Below are 17493 nucleotides of genomic sequence, written 5' to 3'. Positions count from 1 at the left end.
CTCAAATAAATTTGTTAGTCGCTAAGGTGCCACAAGTACTCCTTTTCTTTTTTCTCAATACAGTAATAAGACATCAGCTGGCTATTCTAGTTCTTCAAACTGAAATCCATGATAAATGTCCTCCTCTTGAGCAATGCTTAATTTACTGTTATCTACACTTGACCTCTAATAACCCTATGGAGGGAAGTAATTTATCTTAAACCCTGTGGACTTCATAATTATTACAACTATTTCATTATAGCCTAAGATGTACTGATAAAATATACATATATTTTCAGATGCTAATTTTTATCACTGTATTTTGCTTCTTCCCTTCCTTCCCTTTTCCTGTAACTTTGATTTATTTAATCATTATTGCTCTGTTCATTTGAATTTATGTAAAAGTTGAACACATTTTTGATATAATTTAAATTCAGAGCCTTGCCTCCTGAGTTGAGTGCATCAGTACCCTTATTCAACTTTTAATATGTTTTGTGTTACAGTAGCAACATTGATATTGTACAATAGTTTCTGACATTTGATTTTATATTTTATGTTAAACATTGCTGTGTAGTATATAAGAATTTTACACTGTCAGATCTAGTTGCTTTTGCATCATCACCTTGCACATATGCCTCAGAAGCTTGCCAGACTAGCATGAGAAAACAACATATCTTTTCAAAATAGAGTTAGACAAGGGTAGAAAAACCTCATGTAGCATTTGATTATGCTGCATGGGTGTTTGGGTTTTTTCAAATTAATAGTAATGTGCTATTACTCTATACAATGAAACCTGTGCTATGGGCCAATTTCAGCAGATGAACCCCTATCTTAAATAACCACATTCAATATCCCAGAGGTTTCTAGAGAAATTTTGTTCAAAGTTCATTTAGGGCATGATCCAAACTAATGAAAGTCAGTGAGAGTTTTTTCATTGATTTAAATGATCTTTGGATCAGGCCTAAAGGCAATTTATAGAAGGCATCCAGTTGTCCCCCATAAGGGGACATAAAGAGTCCCATAAGGGAGGTTTCAGCCCACCCCTTAGCTCAGATTTTTATGTAAGATGCATTTCTACTGCATGTACCTGGACTTCAAGTGCCTTAGAACGCTTGAGGTTACATTTGGCCTAAGGTTCAAAATAAAGGTAGGGGGGAAAACGTTAATGCCATTTATTTCTCAATGCCACCTTGAATTTGGTTGTAAATCAGTTTTGATTCTGACTAATCAAGTACAACTCCATTTTACTTGATGGAAATTAGTTCTACTTATGCCAACCATTCATTTTCAGATTTGGCTCCTATATTTCAGTGAACTCAACAGTGTTGATTTTTTAATCCTATGAAATATGGCACCTGCTAATCTTCTTTGCTGAGATCAGAAATCAGGCTGATAGCAGATTAATGATTCATGCCACAATACAAAGGAATAATATTAACATCCTGGGATTATAAAGTTGTGATGCTGCAGTTTTGTATTTTAGCACTAATGGCTATTTCTATAAATTATGTCCATCTATTTGAAAAAGTTTCAGATTCCTATGCCCTGATCTTTATTATTAATAGTTAATTAGACATCTAAGTGCTGTTGAATATAAATGGAACTTTGGCCCAGATACTCAAAGGTATTTAGGTGCCTAACTCCCATAGAAAGTGACTTACATTCTTAAATCACTTACGTGTTTTTGAAAATGTTATCCCAAAAATGTTAATGGCAGTTGGTATTTATTCTAAAAATGAAATAATATGAACCTCACTTTGCAGATGGCAGAGGCAATCCACATTCAGAATGTAAGGAGACTTCTCAGCTGACAGTGTGGGGCTTGCTTTAATGACTAACTAACAAATAACTAAAATAGTTTAATGCGTATTTCTATGCTTGGTTATCAGTTTTGTAAATGGGAAATAACCTGGCATTTGCTTTTAAATTCAACAGTACTCTGAGATCTTTGGAAGATTTTAAGAAATGTGGCAGAAAATCAGAGTGCCTATGAAGATTACATCAATTTCCTTCTGCAGGTGAGGAGGCTACTCCCCTCTCCTTGGCACCCAATCTCTCTCACACCTCTCACTCCCCCTAGAGTCCTTCAGGGTTTTGGAGCTCACTTCCCAGCTCCTGAGAAGATCAGAGGGTTGATTACAATGAACAGATCCTTACAGTTGTCTGCTCCTCATGAACACTGCTATCTGCCCAGCCCACTTTTACTCTCTTGTCAGGGCTAATAATCTTTTGTCAGAAGAGCGGAGAAAGAACATGACCTCCCATCCCCTGTCTACCTGCCAAGGCACCAGCCTGTGACAGAGATCCAAAATGGGGGTGAAGGGGGAGCATGAAAAAATTATTATTCAAGAAATGTAAAATCATGTGGCGTTCCATCCTTTGGTGTAAATCTCTCTCTTCCTGGGACTCGGCTCTCATGATTCTTCATTTCTGAGGTAAATAATTTTCTACAATACAAGGAGACATCAAATATGTGAAGTGTAGGTAATTCTGGGACCAGACAAGGGATGTTTGAGAGGTATGGTGCCACCCAATCCCATAATTCCTCTCCTTCTCTCCAGTTTGAAATGGAGTGATGGTGGTTCGAGCAAAGTGGGAGATGCACGGATCACATACTCCCCTCTTCTCCTTCCCTGTGGTAGCTCAAAGTGCTTCAAGGAGTGGTAGGAATGGGCCAGTAGCTCTGCAGGGGGGAGCAAAAGAACTCAGGCCCAAATCCTCAAAGGTACTTGGGTGCCTAAATCCCATTGATTTCAATGGGTGCATAAATACCTTTAAGAATGTGGGCCTCAGTGCTTAGGACCAGCTCTTTTGTAATGAAACTGCTGAGCTCCTAGAAACCTCCTTTTTCTTACTCCTCTCCCTGGATGGCTGTGTCCTTTCTCTTAGAGAATGTCCCAGATTCTTTGGGTTTAAGAAATTCCCAGTGTAGATGAGGTTTTTATCTTTACCTACCACAAGAAGGAAATGACAGAGGGCCAGTTAGGGCCCCCAGATCATTTAACATTAATATGTATTTTAAATCAAGACCAAGACTGTCTGTGTACTCATTTGCATCATCATTTAAAATAAAAATGAGTTGGGGGGAAAAAAGACCAGCTAACTTTTACAGACCAATAAAATGTTCATTTGCAGATAGAAATGGCAGCTATAACATTTTTCTGTAAAACTTTAGGGGAAAATGCCTGGATCTGAAGAAGGCTTCTAACCATGGGAGGAGTGAGATTCTGGAACAGTCTTCCAATAGGAGTTGTGGGGGCAAACAACCTAACTAGTTTTCAGCGCAAGCTGGACAAATTTATGAGTGGGATGGTAAGATGGATTGCTTATGGTGTGAGGGTAGAGCTCAGCAGCTCTGAGAGTCCCTTCTGGATTATGTCTTAAATTCCTAAAGCTCATCCTTCAAGGTTTCAGCTGGTCACTTGCAGGGGTCAGGAAGGGATTCCACACACACACACACACAAAATGTGGTCAGGGGGTTCGTTAGGTCTTACTCTGAAGAATCAGAGATGGTTTCAACTGGAGATGGGATATTTGACAGGGTAGGGCAGGGCTCTGAAATGGCACAAAGCATTCTCTCTCTCTCTCGGGTGCGTGGCTGGCTGGTTCTTGCTCATTTGCTCAGGGTTTAACTGATTGCCATATATGAGGTCAGGAAGGAACTACCCTTCCCGCCTCCCCCCATCCAAGCCAGATTGGCAGACACCTTGGGAGTTTTTAGCCTTCCTCTTCAGCGTGTGGGTGCAGGTTACTTGCCAGGATCATCTGATTATATCTCACTTCATCATCTCCCTGCCTTTGCAGGGGCCTCAGACACTGGTGCACCTCAGTCCCTCTATTCTCTCCCTGTGGCACATAACAGTCTAGTTTCTGGTGGGCTGTAATACTTCGGTCTAATATTGGTTGTTGGGTGCTGGGTGCAGTTGGTGGCCTGTGATGTACAGAAGGACAGACAAGATGATCTGGTGGTCCCTTCTGGCCTTAAATGTTATGAACTGCTTCCTACTAAGTTCCTTGAGGTGCAGTAGGCTATGAGTGAACTGCAAGCTACAATATGTTGTACAAAGACGGTCATGGTACTGAAAGTTTTAGGTCCCTGTATGGATATCTATAGCATAGGAACAACATGAGAGAAAAAGGTGGAGAAGGCCATATATGTTTCTATGTCTATTTTATATAGATCCCACTGTCAAGTATTGTTTAAAAAACAGCTCTTTCTCATAGTCTTGATGTTTTCAGAAGTGATCAAAAGTGATCAAAGTCTGAGAATAGCATGAAAGCAATATTTACAGCATCAGGCATACAGCATGCAAACCAGCGAAAGCAGTCTTTGTGCTCACTTTCCAAGCATGGGCATCTTAGTTCCTTGGACTAATAACTGCCCTTAGATGCCCAAATACCCATTTTATGTGCCCAAGTGCCTATCTGAGATCCCAAATGTGGAAATGGCACACACACTCTCACATTTTGGGAAATAGGGATACCCATGTCAATTGGCTAACACATCGGATATCATCAGTCAGCAATGACTTGCTCCATATTTGCCTTGTGATTAAATCAGCCTATTAATGGGAAACAAGTATTTAATATGTTACGACAAAAGTATTGCTAGAGGACTAGATCTTTCACACCCCTTAAGGGGGTGGGGAAAGACCAGGGATCCCACAGTGAGAGACTCGTAATGAGAGCTATGACAGAGAACCATTGGCCTTGGAGTGAAAATGTGACAGACTGAAAATTTGTGCTGTCATAAATTGGAGTCATTTCTCTCCCCCAGCACTCGAGCTCACATATTCAAGCCAAAGGGCAGTGATTTCCCCTGTAAACTAAACATTGCAGGTCGTATATCTTTTATTTTACTTTTTTTTTTTAATGGCAAGAGAACAGCAACCACTGCCTCAGGCACCTCCTGAGCATTCTCACACATCTTGCCTTCAATAAACTTTTTTCTCTCTGTCCTTTAAAAAAATAAAATAATAAAAAGCTGCTTCACCCACATTGCTTCTGTTGGAGTTCCCTGTGCCTCCAAGCAAGGTCCCTCATCCCCATGGAGATACATGTAGCCTCTGGCAGGATAATTTCTGCTGGCTTCCTTTCAAGTGCCACAATAGCCATGCCAAATACACATGCGACCTTGGAAGACATAAAAATTAACCTTCTTTAGGAACAATGGGAGTCAGGTCAAAGTAGGGCATGATAGGTGAAGGAAGGGGAAGAGGAACTGTAAATAGTCTGGTCTAGAGGTGGGACCAAATCATTACCCTGAATCCAACCCCCCTGAACTATGGGGAGAGGTTTGAAATCCAAACTGGGATTAAGTGTCTCCTAGCTTTATAATGAACCAAACCAAAAACCTTGTCTCCAAACTCCTCCTGTGTTATTGTCCAAGATCCATATCTGAAATTTGTGGCTTGAACCACGGGCTCCCACACACAATTGGGAGACACACAATTAGGTGACCCCAATTGCTAGCCTGTTGATTTAAGACATGAGTGTCAAATGAACATGTCAATCCTACTAAGCTATTTGAGGTCACGTGACCCTTCTCTGACCATTTAGTTGCATTTGTCAATTTAAGGGTTTAAGCTTGGATTCATTTACAAGATTGTCTAAACACCTTGGAAGCCCATAGCTCTATTTAGTATCTACCCTTACAAAACTGTTTTGCCTTTGCTGTAAATCAGGAAAACAAATTAATTGTAATTGTATTTTAAACTGTAGGTGTAAATTTTAACTTGTTACTTTTGCTTCACTTATAGCCTCAAAATAATAGGCATCTTCTGTGAACTTTACAGGGCAATAATGGTATGTACTGTATAAATAAACCTACTACTTCACCGACTCCCAAGGACGAGTATACCATACAGTACATTTGTCTAAACTTACTTTGAAAATTGCATGGCTAGCTTATGCAGTAGCTAGATATGTGACAAGGCGGCAATGTTAATCTCTAAGAAGAATACAGTAAATATGCTTAAATATTTTATTTACTTAATTGAAGCATTCTGTAGTCTCTGAGCTCGAATGTGAGAAGCAGGGGTAACTTCTCATTGTCTTTCTTACTCCAAACTTAATATCCCTCACACACATTTAAGGACAAATAGCATAATAGATAGTACCATAGCTTAGGCCTGTTGTATAGGTCAATATCTACAATGCACACATGAGAATATAAAATTTGCCACTGCAAAAGAGAGTAGTTGCAAAGTCTATTTTGAATGACCAATTTATATTTGAGGAAACTAATGTGCAGTCATTTCTAGAAACTGTGAACACAAGGCAATTGCTGCATGCTTGTATATTTAATGAGTTTTATTATGATACACTCTTATACGAATGCCTATGCAGTGTAAATGCATTAATATGAGAGTACTGAATTTTTTTAGACTTTATTTTCTAAGAATGCTACATTTTATTGCATGATTTAACCATTGTTATTTTTTGTGTTTGTATAAAGTGCAACCAAGAAAACACATGATTTTAATAGCTTACTATATAATAACTGCTTAGATTCATTATAGAACATGTTCTTATGTAAACATTTTTAAACTTGGCAAGAAATGTGCTTCCTTCAAACAATGGGCTTGGTTCACAGCAATACCTGCTTAATTAGTGTTTGTATTTGTAACATCATTGAATCTGTCAATGGGGCTAAACACCTTGTGGAAAACCAATCTGTCAGTAAGTACTGGTTTTGTTAAAAAACCCCCAACAACCTCATAATGAAATTACTAGCAGTAGAAATAGACAAGGCCTGTCCTGACTCAATTTAAATAATAATGCTCTAATTTACGTTGTTCTGTTGAGAGTCCAAAACTGAGGAGTGTTATGTTTGGTTCAGCAGGCTGACGGGCAGTGTAGCATTTTTTTAAAATATTTTTTTTCATAAGCTTAATACAATGAGTTGGTGTTATCTGATTGTAAACTTGGCCCATTGTTTACAGCATTACTGAACGTAACCAAAGTTCAGCATACCTGATTGACTTGAGCTGACATGCTGACTTGAAAGAAGAAAGAATATTTTGGTATAGAAGAATCCTGCTGCAGCAGTACATTTGGAACCTGAGTATATCACCGGCTAAGTGATTGAGTTGGTCATGGTATTGCTATCAGTGTTTGAAGGTGCGTAATATATTTATACTGCTGCAAACTAAGTTACCAATTATAACACTCAATCAAATAAAAAATAATGCATTGCTTTAAAGGTATGTAAATATTGATTTTAATGCTGGGGTATCATAGCCATCAGTTTTTCACTGCTTTGATATCCAAGGATTCCTAATATTACATGGAATGTATTTCATCTGCGGTCTTTTTTAGAATCAAATGTTTTCATTCAAAGCAAAATATCTACTATTTCTTTGTATTGCACTGAAATAAAAGAATCCCGTTTCAATATATTATGCTTTCCTATTCATTTCCAAGTTACTAGAGCTGGCACTCACTTAACCTAGCTTGGATTCATGTATCTTAGCCCTGTGGTTTCCAATCATTAGTTCACACACTGGTACTCTTAGTCCAGGTATTTGTGACTGCTACTGGAGGCTTCCCCTCCTTATCTTAGGGCCCAGTTCTTTCACCCACACTCAAAGTGAGTAGTTCCTCAGTCCATGAACAGTCTCAATGAAACCAGTGAGCGTAAAGGTGACAGACTCTGACCCTTAATGATACATCTCTGTGTTGGGCCTGGCTACACCATTATTACCTTCATCCCATTCATGTGTCTGCATTCTGGCTCACAGTGGAGCTTGGGCTTCTCTGAGTCTGTCCTGCCAGCCTAAAGAGGACTTGCTTATGGGTAGGGCCATACAAAATTCACTGTCCATTTCGGTCAATTTCATGGCCATAGGATTTAAAAAATCATAAATTTCATTATGTCAGCAATTTACATCTGAAATTTCATGGTGTTGTAATTGTAGGGGTTCTGACCCAAAAAGGAATGTGTGGTGGGGGGGGGCGGAGTGGTCGCAAGGTTATTGTAGGGGTGTGTGTGGTACTGCTACCCTTTCTTCTGCACTGCTGCTGGATGTGACTCTGCTTTCGGAGCTGGGCTCCTGGCCAGCAGCCGCCACTCTCCAGCTACCCAGCTCTGAAAGCAGCACCACAAGCAGCTCTGAAGGCCAGCAGCAGCGCAGAAGTAAGGATGACATGGTATGGTACCCTTATTTTTGCTCTGCTGCTGGTGGGGCACTGCGTTCAGAGCTGGGCGCCCAGCCAACGGCCATTGCTCTTGTAACCCCTGTGATGGTTTGGATCACAGAAACCCCAACTGATGTGTCAAGACTACTTCTGCCCCTGCTTTCCCTGCCTTCCCAGCTTGGGACTTCAGTGCCCTGCCTGGTTTGTGCCAGACCCGCTAGCCTGCTGCAAACTCAGACCCAGGTCTGAACAATGTACCCTAACAGCTGTAGGCTTAATTGAAAACAGCTTAAGAAGTGTTCCTGTCTTTAACACTCAGATGCTTAACTCCCAATGGGGTCCAAACCCCAAGTAAATCCATTTTACCCTGTATAAAGCTTAAACACTGATAGAGAGAGATGCACAGCTATTTGCCCCCGCCCCCACCTCCCCAGGTATTAATACATACTCTGGTTAATTAATAAGTAAAAAGTGATTTTATTAAATACAGAAAGTAGGATTTAAGTGGTTCCAAGTAGTAACAGACAGAACAAAGTGAATTACCAAGTAAAATAAAATAAAAGCTGCAAGTCTATGCTTAATATAGTAAGAAAACTGAATACAGAAAAAACCTCACCCTCAGAGAAGTTCCAGTAAGCTTCCTTTTACAGACTAGTCTCCTTCTAGCCTGGGTCCAGCAATCACTCACACCCCCTTGGGAGTGGAGACGCTATCTCTTGAGCCAGCTGAAGACAAAATGGAGGGGTCTCCCAGGGGTTTAAATAGACTTTTTATTATGGGTGGATACCCCTCCCTCCCCCTGTGTAGAATTCCAGCTACAAGATGGAGTTTTGGAGTCACATGTCCATGCAGGACTCAGAACTTACAGGTAGCAGCCATGGTTCACATGCTACTTTGAACGTCCTCATGTAGACTTCTTATGTGGATTGGAGCCTTCCAAGATCCATAGTCTGTTAAGTGCTTCTTGACGGGGCACTTAACTTGTAAATTCCTTTCTAAAGAAGCTGACCAAATGCCTTACTAAGGCTATTTAAAATCAAACAAGTATACAGCCAATATTCATAACTTTCAATACAACAATGACACATGCATACAAATAGGATGAATAGATTCAGTAGCTCATAACCTTTACAGAGATATGTTACATGGCCTATGTAGCATAAAACATATCCCAGTTATGTCATATATACATTCATAAGCATATGTCTATAGAGCCTTATGGGGTGCACTGTCACAACCCCCCTGCAATTCTCTTTTGGGTTAGGACCCCCCCGGTTCGAGAAACAATGGTCTTCCCCTTGAAATCTGTATAGTAGAGGGTAAAAGCACAGATAAAACCAGATTTCACAGGGGGAGACCAGATTTCATGATCTGTGATGCATTTTTCATGGCTCTGAATTTGGTAGGTCCCTACTTACGGGGGAGGGAGGGCACTGTACCATGGTCCTATCCCAAGGTGGTCATGTACTACTTCTAGAAGAAAGCTCATAAAGCTAAAGAGAAATCATAAGGAAGAAGAGAGGTTCCTAGATTTTAAGCCCAGAAGGGATCATTGTGGTCATGTACTCTGATCCTTCTGCATAACACAAGCCAAAAAATCCTCACTCCGTAATTTCTGCACGAAGCCCATAATGTCTGTGTGCGCTATCACAGTCGCATCTTTTAGAAAGAGCAAGAGAGAGAAAACAAAGCTTGTATGAATAGAGTCGGGGATACAAACCACAGCACCCTCTGCTGCAGTCTTTTCAATTAAGAAATCACCCAGAGAGCGCCCTTATCAGCATGCCACAAAAAGGTGAAGAAGGGCATCCCTAGCTGAGGACCCAAATTGCTTCACATGCCTTGCTCTTATACAAACTGTCTGGCCAGGCTTGTGCTCCATTTCCATATCAGTAGAATTATGCCTCTTGCACAAAGCACCTCTCAAATAGACATTTTCTACAGACTAAGATTGCTTCTTAGATTATGATTGAAAGTACACAAACAAGATTCGTGATGCAGAGCAATCTCTGCTCCTGCTATGTTTGTTACTACTTTGGAAGTCTGGTTTGAGGACAGAATATATAAATTTGATTGCCTGTCTAACACTTAAGTGGCAATGAATTCCATTCAAACATGAACTTTTTCAGAGGTTCCAAGCAGTTCCATTAAATGTTTCAGGGGGAGAGAGGTATGGGGGGGTGCAATGGAGACGGGATGGTCCCCCAACATGGTCTCTATCTTGCTCTTTGCCACCTTCTAATGCCTCACACCGCTCTCCCCCACTCTCCATAATCTTGCAGTAGTCCCTGCTGACTTCCGCTCCATGACATACCCCTCAGCTGAATTAAAAATCTTGTATATTCTGCATGAAGCTGTACATTTGTGTGCTTACTGCCTGAGAGCACTTCAAAGGACCATATGGATTGAATAATCCTAGGTCAGACTGAGGGAAAGAATCATGGCTTCTCCTGATAATACTGCTATCCTGGGTGCACCACTGGGTGCACCAATTAGACCTTGTGAACATTTGGGAAATCTGCCCGTACAATTTATGAATTATGTGTAAAATTATGAATCCATTGCATGTAGCTGTACCAATCTGCAAACTTTTTGAATGTGCAGCCCTTGCCTCTCTATTGTCATCTTACCTCCATGTTGGACTAAAATTCCAAAAGTAGTGGCAAAGAGGGCTAACTATAGAGGGTCATTAACTCTAGAGGATCCTCTATTCAAAATCAAACACCCTACATAATAAGATGACTTCCACTCAGGAGAGCTGGTTTGTCAGGAGGAGAGGATATCTGGCAACAAAGTTGCATGGTAGAACTCTGTGATCTGGGAGTCTCCTGACTAAGGGGCTAAAAGGCTATAAGAGGACTCAATGGGGGGAAGCTTCAGGGAGACACACACAGGGCATTTGGGCCGGAGAAGCGAAGGGAATGGTCCAGCCACCAGATGAGCCAAGTTGTGGGAGAAGGCTCCATGTTTCAGAACCCAAGCACTGTGAATGAAGGACTCTGGATGGCCACCGATGACTCTGACTCCAGCCCAAAGAATGCTCTGGGCTGAGGAGGAAATTGAGGCAGGGAAAGGGGGTAGGGTTTATTTTTGTATAGAACTGTGTATTTCCTGTGCTGTTAAAGAAAGAGCAATGGTGTGATAGAATCCTATGTACCCTGTCTGTGTGTGTATAACTTACAGTTACTCTGTGGCCCCTTGAAGAGTTACATCAGCAGGCTCACATCTTCAGGTGGAGTTCTGGGAGAGGGTATGGTTAAGCTATAGGAGAAGCCTTACATGCCAGCACTGGTTCCAGGGGCTGGGTAATGGGCCATGTGGCCTAAGTGTAACCCATACATCTCCTGGGTGTGGTGGTCTGTCCCATCTATTGGCACCGAGATCATTTAGAGAGAGAGAGTTAAATGAGTCTGCTCTACAGTCTTAGCTAACAGGCATACTGCTTTTAGCCATGCAGTAGAGGCTCATGCACTAAGCTTTAGAGGTCCCAAATTCAATCTTGCCTGCCACTGACCAGGGTCTGTCGGTGTTATATAAGCTCTTAGCAGAGGGTGCAGATAGAAGTGTGCCGAGAGACTCTAAATCAGGAAGAGTACCTGGGCTCCATTCAGACTGCAGATGCTTAAAACACCTGGAGAGCTAGCTGTGGCTGAATTCCCTCACAGCTGCTGGTGAGTGGGGTCTACAGGAGGTGCTTGACTGAAACTGTGAAAAGGCTTCCCCTGAGAACACCTGAAGAGCATCCTGATACCTGCAGACTAGGGAATAACATTATAATAGCTAGTAGAGCACCTAGATAAAGCCTAAGCTTTCTGTGGCTCATCCATTGTTCAAACATATTTCTATTAGTTACCATTTTGGCCAACAGAAGGTTTTTAACCCCAATTACTGCTTTATAATTGAACCATCATAGCTCTGTGACACTGTTCAAGTTATAGATCCATGTTACGTATTTTGTGCTGTGTGATCCACCTTTGGTGGATTTGTGTGTGTGTGTGAGAGAGAGAGAGAGAGAAAGAGAGCAGAGCACCACATTACACAAAACCACTGTAAGACCCATCTCTAGGACCTCAACCTGTGCGTGGGCTGTAATAATATCTTGTGGCAAGGTTGTACAGACAGTGTGTTTATGAGAAATTGTTTATTATGTAGTTTGTATGTTTAAGAAGTCTAGTGGTTTGAGTACAGCCCAGTGAGCCAGGGATGCCTGAGTTCCAATCCTGACTACCACAGATTCACTGCATGGCAGTAGACAAATCACTTACCCCTTTCAGTTTCCCCCTTGGTAAAACTGAGGCTAATAATATTTGTCTGCCCATCTGGCAGCACTCACCATATGCAGTACTCGCTTCATGTTATGGCTAATGTTTCCATTGACTTGTTTCTTTTACGAACTCCTTTAGTGAAGATCAAGGTAGATCCTTTCGACGAGGACCACCCCCCCAGCTCTTGCAGATGTTGAAGCCAGCAACTGATGTGAGGGCTGCAAAATGTGACAATCTGTGGGATTCAGAGTAGCTCAGCACCCTTCTACTTTCATGCCTAAATATGGGTTTAGCAGCACTTTAGACACCCAAGCTTGAAAATATTGGCCTTAATTTTTATATGGAAATGTAAAAGACAGTAATAGATGCAGAAGTGAAATGTCAATACTGATACAAAAAGAAAAGGAGTACTTGTGGCACCTTAGAGACTAAAAAATTTATTAGAGCATAAGCTTTTGTGAGCTACAGCTCATTGAAGTGAGTTGTAGCTCACGAAAGCTTATGCTCTAATAAATTTGTTAGTCTCTAAGGTGCCACAAGTACTCCTTTTCTTTTTGCGAATACAGACTAACACAGCTGCTACTCTGAACACTGTTACAGAAATTGTTATTTAATAAAATTACCATAATATTTTCATATGTCATAAAAAATAGAAAAGGAAGAAGAGAACAAGGAGCAGAAGGGAAACTGAGGCTGCCCCCATCATTGTTAAGTTCCTTAAATACCCAATGGCACTGTTTGCAACAAAGAGCTGTTCACTTGACCAAATTCTAGCATGGCTTATTCCATTTCATCTACCTAAAAGTTTTCTTCATTGTTTAACACAAGGTGTGATCATCTGATTCATTCCCTTTGCTGAGTCTCAACTGACAGTTCATTTCATCTGAAGTTGGACCTGGCCTATGAATTTCCTTGTGTTTTAACAGATTACTGGAAGCCATGTGATTTCAGAATTTAAAGTGGGTTCTAAAGCAAGTAACATTCTCTATGACCTTGGGTGAGTCATTGTGTTCCTGGGATTTTTAAAAGGAGTGGCATCTTAATAAGGAGTGGGTAGGCAATTGGAAAAAACAATCACCCTGACAGCGCATGTAATAAAGAAGAACCCCACTAAAAAGCTCTCCTGGGATGACTGCATTACCTTTGCTCACAGCTGTTTGTGACTATTGGTGCCAAACAGCTTTTACAAAAAGGTTGCTTTTGACTATGTAATCTGTTGTGAGGAAAATTGTAGCTGACTGGAATATGACCCATATCACCTCACGGTTTATACTAATAAAATACGTCAGTAAATTTAATAGTGGGTCCTGTAGAGTTGGGTGCAAAGAGAAAGCACAGATTGCTCTGAAAGAGAGCACTGCCGTAAATCTAAAGCTATTTATGTCTCCTTTTCATTGTATCATCTCAGAGCAGCTCCCTTTTGCTGTCCTCTCATAAATATTTTGCAAGATGATGATCTTTTACAAACACTACTCCGCTATTCTTAGAGTCCATTCCTATAGTACATGCAATTCCTATAGTACACTCAGTGCCACTCAGGATTAGACATCTGGCTATCCAGGATCTCAAAATGCTTTAGTCATAAACACATACATTAATTTAGCCTCATAAGATCCGTATGAGTTAGGGAAGTCTTAGTAGCCCTGCTTTACAGATGGGAACTGAAGCACACACAGCTTGAGGATTAACTTTTATTGCCTGAAGTCACCCAGAAGGCAATGTGTAGTAGACCTGGAATTTGCCCCACACTCCTGTGTTTTAACATTAGACTATTCTTCTTCCTTCAGATGAGAAGCATCAGCTCCGATCCTCATTTCCAAACTATTGATAAGAATTTCTTAGAGATCATGAATGGGACTGAAAATTAATATTTCAATGTCAAGTAGCTGTTAACGATCCTCGCTTGGTCAAGTGGCCCCTTGCTTGTCTTTTCTTTTTAAAGACAGGTGCTTGCAAAGACTGCCTTGGCTCCGTTATTTACTGTTGGCCTTAAGAGATGTGTCATGAGAGCTGAGTTGTTTGAAAGACACGCACTCTGAGATGGAAAGAAAAAGCTAGGAAATTGCTGAGTGGACCCAAACTGACTAGTACACAGCATTACAAAATTATAATATATATTTTACCTTTGTGTGTAGTCTGATTTCTGTCATCCGCTGTACTCACTTTTGTTTCTTGCTTTGTGTAATGGTCTTTTTCAAAACTGCTGCTGCTAATTATAGCAAATGACAGGCAGGGTCACTGGTGCTTGGCTATTTGGATCTCTTCCTCCACATTTGATTAATATAGTTTAGATTTCAAAACTAGACACTAATGTAGTAGATCAGAGACATGGTCACTTGAAGCAGTGTTGTAACTGCTACAATATGGCATGCACTGCAAATCAAGATGCCAAATGAGGGGCTCCAAACACATTTAAAAAGTTGTTGGATCATCAGAGTGAGTGCCTAGACTCCTAACCATAGACACCAACGCCGTGGATACCCTGGGGCTGGAGCACCCACAGGAAAAAAATTGTGGGTGCACAGCTTGCACCGCTGGGACGCACCAATCAACTCCTCCCCCTTCCTCCCAGCACTTCCCACCCACCATGGATCAGCTGGTCAGTGGTGTGCAGGAGGTGCTGTGGGAGAGGGGCTGGAGTGAGGGTGGGGCATGCTCGGGAGAGGGGATGGTACAAGGAGGGAAGATGCAAGGCATGGGTAGGACCTTGGGGAAAGAGGGTGGTGTGGGGCGGGGCTTGGGGCAAAGAAGAGGTCGAGTACCCTCAGGTAAATGAGAAAGCTGGCGCTTATGCTCCTAATCCTGGGCAGGCAGAGTTTATGTACAATACAATGTACAGCACTCACAGTGACAAAGTCAGTTGCCTTTTGAGTGAGATTGCCCCTTCCTGTGGAAGTTTCCATTTGAAGTACAGGGCATAAATCTCAGAAAAGTAGAATCTTTCAAAATGGAATAAACTTTTAAAGGTTGCCCACTGTACGGTGTACATTTCTTTGGTTGGGAATTTACTTTGGGCTTGATCCTGAACTTTCTTGAGCAAGCACTCAGCACCCTTCAGAATCAAGTCCTTTCTTCTTTATCAGCTTTTTATTTATTTTTGGACACAGATACCCTTGTCTTTGGACACTCACTGTGTTTGTGATTAAGACTGTGCTGCAGTGATGTAACCTTGATAGGTTATGGGTATGTAACCTGAGGCAGCTTGGCAATGAATTGTCTCTGGTGTGCATAAATGGATCGCCTAGGTTGCTTTGGTATTCAGTAAAATATGGAAGCATCTCCTTCTCTTCATAAATTGTTAATGCCACTTGTTTGAAAGGAATAGAAAAGTGCATGTCATAATCGGTAAGGTGGTGGAATCGTGCTTGCTTCTGATAAATGGTTGCTAATTGCATGTACTGTTGCTCCAAACCAAAAACCAGGCTAACTTTGAGCTTTGCTAGATGTGGCTCAGGTACAGGCTCCACCTCCTACAAGCTGCATGCAATAGGGTATCCTCGCAGAGCTAATCCTGGCTCATTAGCATCATTCCTCCTTTTTTGCATCTTTTCTGAAGCTTGGTCACTTATGTGAGGTGTATAGAAGACGTGGAAGAAGCCAAACAAAACAGCGAACAGCAGTAAGCTATTTCAGAGTGTTCATTGGCAGACTATTGGTGCACTTCAGGAACAGTTCAATTGGCCTTCAGGCTTATTCCTCTGCAAGCACAGATCAGCCGCCTACTAAAGCACACAGTGGCATTGTTTATTGCTCTATTTTCCCCTGAATAAAATATAATTTGGAAAAATAAATGTATAATGGAACTTGTTTCATCCCTGTAGTTTAAAATGTGGGTATGAAGCTTACATAGTGCCATCAGAAATGCTGTTATATTCCCCATTACCCTAAATAACAGGTAGGTATTAGCACCAGTCAGTACTCTGGTGACAAAGGTCAGAATAATGTTCCAAAATCACTGGTGTGTATCCTTATTGCACTCTAGTCAGTATCGAGCCTGCGTGAAAACAATTCATTAATCTACTTTCCTGTTGGCGTACATAACATTGCTTGAGATTATGCACTCATTCTGCTGGTTCATTGCTAATGGATATTCTCAAAGATTTTTTTATATGCTTTTAGAAAGGTCACATCTCTGGAGTAGAACCAGTTTAACAAGAGTTCATTTTGAAGGGCTTATAAAAGTGTAGAGCATCTCTGCTCATGCAGAGCCAGTTTAATAGTTTGGTCCAAAAATGTTAGCAGAGCTTCTCTGTGCTTACAAATTAAGAGCCTTCGACTCTACTAGAAGTGCCATTTAAATCAATGAGACTGCTCCCCGGAGTACTGAAGGATCGGGCTTTAACACTGTATTGGGCCTGCATTCCTAGCTATCCAGATGCAGTATATAGTGAGGAAAATCCTCAAAGCTCTTTTATGGATGGCCCATTAAAAGGGTATTTATTATGTATGTAGCACCAGCAGCATACTAGGTACTTTACAGACAGGTAAAGTGGCAAGGGTCATGCTCCAAGGAGTTTGTAATCCGAAAGCATGAGCTTGCAAACTTTAACTCATACAAATAGTGGTTTTGGGGCCAATAAGCAAGGATAACTCATATGAGTAAGGTTGATGTTAGGTTGAAGGATGGGCTGTGGAATGCAAAGCAATGTGATTGATTGGTTATAACAGACTCAAAAAACCACCCTAATCAGTTATGATAATCATAAATTCCCCTAAACTGAGTTAAAAAAAATCACATTTACACAATAAAATTACCCTTTAAATAATGTTAAAAGTTTATTCAAACCCAGAAGAGTAAAGGAAAGAAAAAGAAAAGAAAAAAAAAACTGTCTTTCTTGACGTATCTTTATGTGTCTAGGCTTTGCAGGGGTTCCCAAAGCAGAATGTGCAGTACCTAATGTGTGTTAGTGCTTACAAAAAATGGGACAAGTTGTAGAACAAGGGCCAAATCCCGCCATTGATCTGTGTTCCTGGTTGCCGTCACAGTCAGTTGGAGTTGCAGGTGCACATCCATGGCAAATTTAGCCCCAAGAGCCTATCACTTCTCACCATTGGTGATGTGTGTCAAAATCAACATAGCCTACACATTTCTGTGTAAATATTGTTAAAG

General features: G+C 41.1%; 1 protein-coding gene across 3 annotated transcripts in view; it reads left to right on the top strand.

The window, feature by feature from the left end:
* Positions 1 to 7372, top strand: part of PLD5 (phospholipase D family member 5) — a 271123-nt gene extending 263751 nt beyond the window's left edge. For all 3 annotated transcript variants that reach the window (XM_038396922.2, XM_043511443.1, XM_043511444.1), the window contains one exon: positions 64 to 7372. The gene's annotated coding sequence lies outside the window, so the exon portion shown is untranslated. The remainder of the gene's footprint in view (positions 1 to 63) is intronic.
* Positions 7373 to 17493: the final 10121 nt, after the last annotated feature.

The sequence above is a fragment of the Dermochelys coriacea genome, chromosome 3, assembly GCF_009764565.3.
Source record: "Dermochelys coriacea isolate rDerCor1 chromosome 3, rDerCor1.pri.v4, whole genome shotgun sequence".
Taxonomy (NCBI): domain Eukaryota; kingdom Metazoa; phylum Chordata; order Testudines; family Dermochelyidae; genus Dermochelys; species Dermochelys coriacea.
Note: the sequence above shows the minus strand (reverse complement) of the source record. Positions and strands in the feature narration are given on the sequence as shown.